Here is a 7,168-nt window from a genome sequence, read left to right as displayed (position 1 = left end):
TGAAATAATTATTTTGATAATGATCATTCTAATGTCTATGTGATACGAAAGTTGAGCACCAATAGATTTAAATTTTAGGAATTCTGGAAAAAAATATCATGAGTACTAAAAATGCGATTAAAGATATCTTCAGAGAGAGAGAGAGAGAGAGAGAGAGAGAAGCAGATGAGAGAGAGAGTAGAGAGAGAGAGAGAGAGAGAGAGAGAGAGTGGAAAATCATCATTCATCCTCGCTTCTTTAAACCTAAAACTTTAATTTAGGTCAAGTGGCTTTTCAAATCTGTTCCAACACCTTCATTTCCCATTGATTAGTATCAACGCAGTATCTTTGTTTCTTTCTAATATGTAAGTATGTATGCAAGTATGTATGTACGTATGTATGTATGGATACTAATGTTATAATATATATATATATAAAAAAAAAAAATATATATTATATTATCAAATAATATAATATTTATATAGATTATAATATATATATATATATGGATATATATATATATAATATAATATATATGTATAGACGGATATACGTGTTTCTTAATATATTATATTATAATTATATATATATGTATATATCTATATATATATATATATATAATATATATATATTATATATAATATGTGTAATTATGTATAACGTATATACGTATATATAATATATATATATAGATAATATATATATATATATAATATATAATAAAATTATTGTAATATTTATACATTAAAAAATATATTGAATATTTCATTAAAAAAAACTTTTCTAAGAATTCTTTATTACATAAAAAACAAACATAATCTTAAGAACCATACGATATTCACGGATGGAAAAGGAAAATATAAAAACATTTAACTTAGTCGGATAAAAAAAAATAAAAAATAAAAGCATTTATTAAATTAATCAAATAAAAGAATGAATATGTGCATCGCTCTGGACGTTATTAACATCATTGTTTTTGCTTCAGCGAATCATGTTGCGAATACCTTTTGCGAAATTTACCCGTGTAGCTTTGATCTCTCTTCTCTCTCTGTGTGTGTGTGTGTGTGTGGCGTGTGTGGGCTCTCTCTCTCTCTTTGAATTTCTTCCACTCGATGAAGTTGGGTCTACCACTAATTAAACAGATAAGTTGGAGGGCGTCACTTTTCTATGAAAGTCCCACTGCGGAACGCTGGTTAGTCCCGTCGCTTACTTTTTAAAAGTATACACACACGCGCGCACACGCAGACACTTAAAGATGAGAAAATGATTGGGTATAACTTTAAGAAAAGAAAAGAAATGGTTATTGCACTGATGTGTACTATTTCCCCATTCAGATGAGATGTGATTTGTTGATTTAAAATTAATCTTTGTATTAGTATATATATATATATATATATATATATATCTATATATATATATATATTATATATATATATATATATATATATATATATATATATATATATATATATATATATATATATATATATATATATATTATATATATTATATATATATATATATATATATATATATATATATATATATATATATATATATATATATGGTAACGCCCGACAGCCGGTGTCTGACTGCTTCAGTCAGTAAGGTACAGAGACCTGAGCTGGTTACAAGCAGCATGGGGGGGTTCTGTTCAGTCACCTTTGGAGTCCGTCATGGCAATCTGGTTTATAATTCAGGACCTGCAGGGTTAAGGGCGAGCATCAAGATGTTCAGCAGAGCCAGTGTTATCTGGGTTAGCAGCTTCATTTGCGTTATGTTGAGGACCACGGCTTCAGAGTTGCAGCTTCGTCTGTATTCTCCTGAAGGGCAGCTTCGTCTGCGTTGTGTGTACGCTTCGCTGGGTAAATTTCTTCAGGTAGGTATTTTCTCAGGGGGGGGGTCCGGGGGTCCTCAGGTGTTATCTCTGCAAGTTGCCACGGTTTCCTGGGTATGGAGTGTCCTGCAGCATTTACTGTAGAAGGCTTTTGTGCCTTAGGTTTTCTCCAAGGTTCTAATGTTAATGTTTAAAGTAATCGGGAAATTGATACTGTGTTTTTGTGGCATAATCTGTTAACCCTGCTTGTGATTTTTATGGCCTATTATTGTTAATTTGTTCCTACAGTTTTAACCTTATGTTGTCTCTTATTAACTATTTGCTAACTGCTCGTACTTAGGTTACTGTAATAATTGTAATGGCATTTTACTGATCCTTTATGTAAAGTAATTATTTTTCCCCCTGCTTACATGGAATGTTTAGTTTTGGTTATTGGTGTACTGACTCAATCATTGTTTGTTAAAGATAGTTATGCTGATTGTTTGATGTTTGCCTTATCTGATGATTTTCAGATCAAATTCGTTATGGTTATTTTTGCTTAAACGTTTTTGCTTTGCCACTGATGCTTTCATATAAATACTGAATTCAAACAATTGTTAATATTGTATATAATAAATTAGTCTTAAGGTTTTGTGTTACTTGGTTTCGTCCTACTTTGTCAGTCTCAATTGCTGCCAGATTTTATCAGTCCCGATTCTTTTTCCATTTATTTATTTATTTATTCATTTATTTTTCAAAGGACCTAATGAACATAATAGAGGTTCATTACAATATATATTATATAATATATATATATATATATATATATATATATATATATATATATTAATAATATATAAATATAATATAAATGCGAGTATGTGTGGTTCTCGCATGAGTTTATGGGGATCCACATGGGCCTTGTACATAAAATTGAATTACATTCATTCGCCAATAGTCTAACTAATGAATTTCAATATTTTCATTTAAATAAAACCGAACGCTTTTTGACATCATAGCAACAGAGCTATAAAGAACTAGAAAGCAAACGGATGATTGATTCCCATATCAGTGTCCAGAACTCTGCCATCTTAGGAGCACCATAATAAAATACATCGCTTCCTTTGTGAAATGACTCACAAATATTATTATTAATTATGAGGATGAAAAAGCGGTTGCTTTGATGCTCGACTTTTTCTTTCGAAACCTATTCAGCAATGACCGCATTAATAAAAACTTGAGGGAAGAAAAGTTTGGTTAAAGCGATTGCACACGAAGAGGTTAGCCGGACAGGATTCATTTAAGCCGAAAAAAAAAAAATTCGGTGTATTGTAGCGTATCAAAGATAAACCTGAAGAGAAGAAAAAGAGACGTGGGGGGGGGGAGGGGGGGGGGTTGATATCCCTTCGTTTTTCGTCTCGTTTCATTTGGTTCTCGCTGACATATGTAGAAACTGACTGGCTGTTCTTCGTCGCCGCTAATAGATCTGACATTTCGCTTTTCCTCGAAACTGCCTTTTGTTTTGAAAGATGTCCCTCGTATTGTCCGTGTTGTTTGTTCGGCTTGTTCCGCCTCCTCACTCGAGGGAAAAAAAGTGAAATAATTGTAAAAATAACAATAATCAGTAATTGCTTTTTTATTTGAAAATTATACAAAAAAGTGTTACTATGCAAAGTAAGGCGTTGATGAAATCTCCAGACTTTCCAAGGCGTCACTCGCTATTTTCGAAGTATATCCGAAAAAGAACAAATAAACATGATGATATTCTCAGGTGATCATAATCATTAATTGCTAATGTCATTGAAATGATACAAAAGGTGAGCCACTTTGAAAGTGAATGATAGATTTCAATATCTAAATAGAATGAAGGCATTTTTAAACAACAAAGTGAACAACAGAACAGCACCTGGGACAGAATAAAATAGTTTTATAAATTCATCCTTTATAATGAAACCATTGCTATAGATACACGATGTTCAGTACTAATAAGATTTGCTAAATTGTTCTTAATGACATTCAAAAAAATGAAATTATGTGCTTTTAATGATAATTAAACAAGGCATGATCCAACCTCCAGCTTACTCAGGACGCGTGCTAAAATCTGCGGTCGAATAACGTGTTGTTCCACCAACGAAAACTAAAATAAATACGCTACATTTCATTATGTACTATGAAACGTGCACATTATATTTTTTTTACATTTTCATTCTATTAAATAAATGATAAATAGCTTATGTTAAAATGTCTAAACGCTACTTATCTTATTTATGATTTTGTATGCATGCCTTTAGACCCATTATCGTTACTCTACAAAAAATCCTCTAAATAAAAAGTACATTTCACATTTAACCACCTGTATCTCTCATGAATAAAGAAAAAAATATTAAAAAAACATCTGCAAATACAAGAATTCATTTGGCAATTTAGAATTCAAAAGGAACTAATTTTATTGAGAAAATGTGCCACTTTCTTAGAAAATACTCACTAATTAAAAATGATTGCAAGAGTTCAAGTTCATCCATATGTAGGTGTAAAGCAATTTTTTTTAGTCCTCGAGTCTGTAGCCTAAACATCGACTTAAAAATGAGGGGGCTTCTCTGAACTGGTCAAATAACCCTTTCATTTCAGAAAAGAGACCCATTTGTATTTTCTTCTTGGAACCATTAACTCAACTGGCTGAAATATTCCCCCAGCTGAGGATATTGGAAGCCGGTTGTCCCATGAACGACAAACATGCTGGGGAAATGTTGAAAGGAGCTATTCATATCAACCCTAATTTTTCCAAGACAAGAGAATTTCCAGAAAATAAGACGAAGGTAATTAGAGATAAAAATCTTAAACGGGGCATGTGATTATGTATCACATGCCCCGTGAATGTAAATGGGTGAGAAGCAATGGAGTGATATTTAATAAATTAGCAAGTAGCTTTATCTTACTTCATTTACAGCCCTGAAGCACAGAGAGAGAGAGAGAGAGAGAGAGAGAGAGAGAGAGAGAGAGAGAGAGAGAGAGAGAGAGTATCTCACAAAGAGGTATGATATATACTAATGAAAGGCAAAAAAAGATTGCATAATATTTCTGATTTCTTCTGCTACAACTATAGAATTGAGAGAGAGAGAGAGAGAGAGAGAGAGAGAGAGAGAGAGAGAGAGAGAGAGAGAGAGATTAACAAATATAAAAGGATAAATAAAACTCAATAAAATACTAATTAAAGAGGGATATAGAAATAATTTCAGAAAAAAACATTGTTAATTGAGAAAATGAACTACAGAATATATGGACAATACGGGATCAGAGAATCACGACGAGAGAGAGAGAGAGAGAGAGAGAGAGAGAGAGAGAGAGAGAGAGAGAGAATACGACCACGAACAAAAGAAAAGGTGAAACCCCACCCAATAATGTTTGAAGAGAAGAAAAACAAATAATGTAATGAAAACAGTCTAAAATTTCTTGCAAGAGTAAAATGAACAATTTTAATGAAAGTAAATAAGTATAATATATATATATATTATGATATACTATATATAATAATGGTATATAATATATATGTATATATATATATATATATATATATATATATATATATATAATATATATATATATATAATTATATATATATATATATATATATATATATATATATATATATTATATATATATCATCTATATATATATATATAATATATATATATATATATATATATATGTATATATATATATATATATATTTATATATATATATATATATATATATATATATATATATATATATATATATATATATATATATATATATATATATATATTATATATATATATATATTATTATATATATATATATATATATATATTATATATAGAGAGAGAGAAGAGAGAGAGAGAGAGAGAGAGAGAAGAATGGTGGCCATTCCTCGCACATCTCCTCGACAATTAACAGGTGCTTTGAAAATTCGTAATCATTACCTAACATCCAGCCTTGCATCGCGCAAACAGCGATATAAGTTAAACTTTAACAACAAAACCCTATTTGGCCAGAGTTCGCAAACTCATACTTATCTCGCCCTTGGTAATTGGCTTTTCCGCTTTTGATGAGCACTCGATTGTGAAAGCACCATCTCTCTCCCTTTTACGAACGTGAATTATAGAGAAGAGAGAGAGAGAGAGAGAGAGAGAGAGAGAGAGAGAGAGAGAGAGACTTAGGTCGCTTCTACTCGGTCACTCGGTGCATTATGCAGATGCGGTACGAGCTATCCCGAGCGGTCATCTGGCAGCGAGGCAAGAGATTTCCCTCGGCCGCACCGTTGCCTGCGGAGGTCAGTGTCACGTGGGTGTTCGTGTGGTTCGCTCCGCTCTCCGCCGTCGCCAGCCTGTCCCAGTATTATACGTTGGAAGGGGCTGGCCTGGACGTGTAGTAACCGCTCGGCGTTAGCGATTTTTTTTGTTTAAAGTCTCCACGGTTAATGGACTAGTTCACGCTCGAGGATCTGCAGGTTAGGATTTGATTTGTTTTAATTTCGTTTGTCTTTTTTTTTCTTGTGCAACGGGAATCCTGAAATTAATTGGACACGATACATAATAAAGTCAACTGTTGCTTACACAACAGGGATTCGAAATTGTTCTGAGTCTTGCTTTAAATATTTGGTGGATACATGAAATTGCATTATTTAATTGAATAAACTTGATTAATTGAGGGGTATTCGACGAATTAAAATTCCTTCTTACTAATTTTGCAAAACTTTTCCTTGATATCGTTCATCTTTTTACAGGATTGTTCTGTTTTTAATCAGCGCATTACATTTATTTGCAAAGAATTCTAAAACTGTATTTCTAAATGATAAAATGCACCAAATTATCACAGATACTAAGGAAAATACAAGCACATTCACACACACATATATACACATGTATGTATATATGAGTGTGTTTGTGAATGTGTACATGTAAATTGATCACGAGTATATAAAACGTGATGCTATGTATAAATAAAGGTGTTTTGCCACGAAGGAAAAAAATGAAAAAGCGAGATAGAACCAAGTACTTTCGGTCCTGTTGGTCCGAACAGAACGACCGAAAGTACTTGGCTATCTTCGCTTTTTCATTTTTTTCCTTCGTGGCAAAAACCTTTATTTACACACAAACACACACCCACACACACACACACACACACCACACACACCACACACACACGCTCACACACCACACACACACCACACATATATATATATATATATATATATATATATATATATATCTATATAATCAACACAGAACACTGTGTTTCACGGAAAAAAATATCTGACTCATCGGGGTAGAACCCAGGCATCTCATGAAAGCTAAGGGGGCTACCAAGTGACATTCATAGGGTTATCATTC

The 7,168-nt window shown here is 32.1% G+C and overlaps 1 pseudogene; it reads left to right on the top strand.

Annotated features, from left to right (window-relative positions):
- Positions 1-6,124: 6,124 nt before the first annotated feature.
- Positions 6,125-7,168, top strand: part of LOC135207174 (glycine receptor subunit alpha-4-like) — a 93,205-nt pseudogene continuing 92,161 nt past the window's right edge.

The sequence above is a fragment of the Macrobrachium nipponense genome, chromosome 32, assembly GCF_015104395.2.
Source record: "Macrobrachium nipponense isolate FS-2020 chromosome 32, ASM1510439v2, whole genome shotgun sequence".
In the NCBI taxonomy this organism is placed as follows: Eukaryota; Metazoa; Arthropoda; class Malacostraca; order Decapoda; family Palaemonidae; genus Macrobrachium; species Macrobrachium nipponense.
The sequence above is the reverse complement of the archived record's forward strand: the minus strand, read 5'-3'. Positions and strand labels throughout refer to the sequence as shown.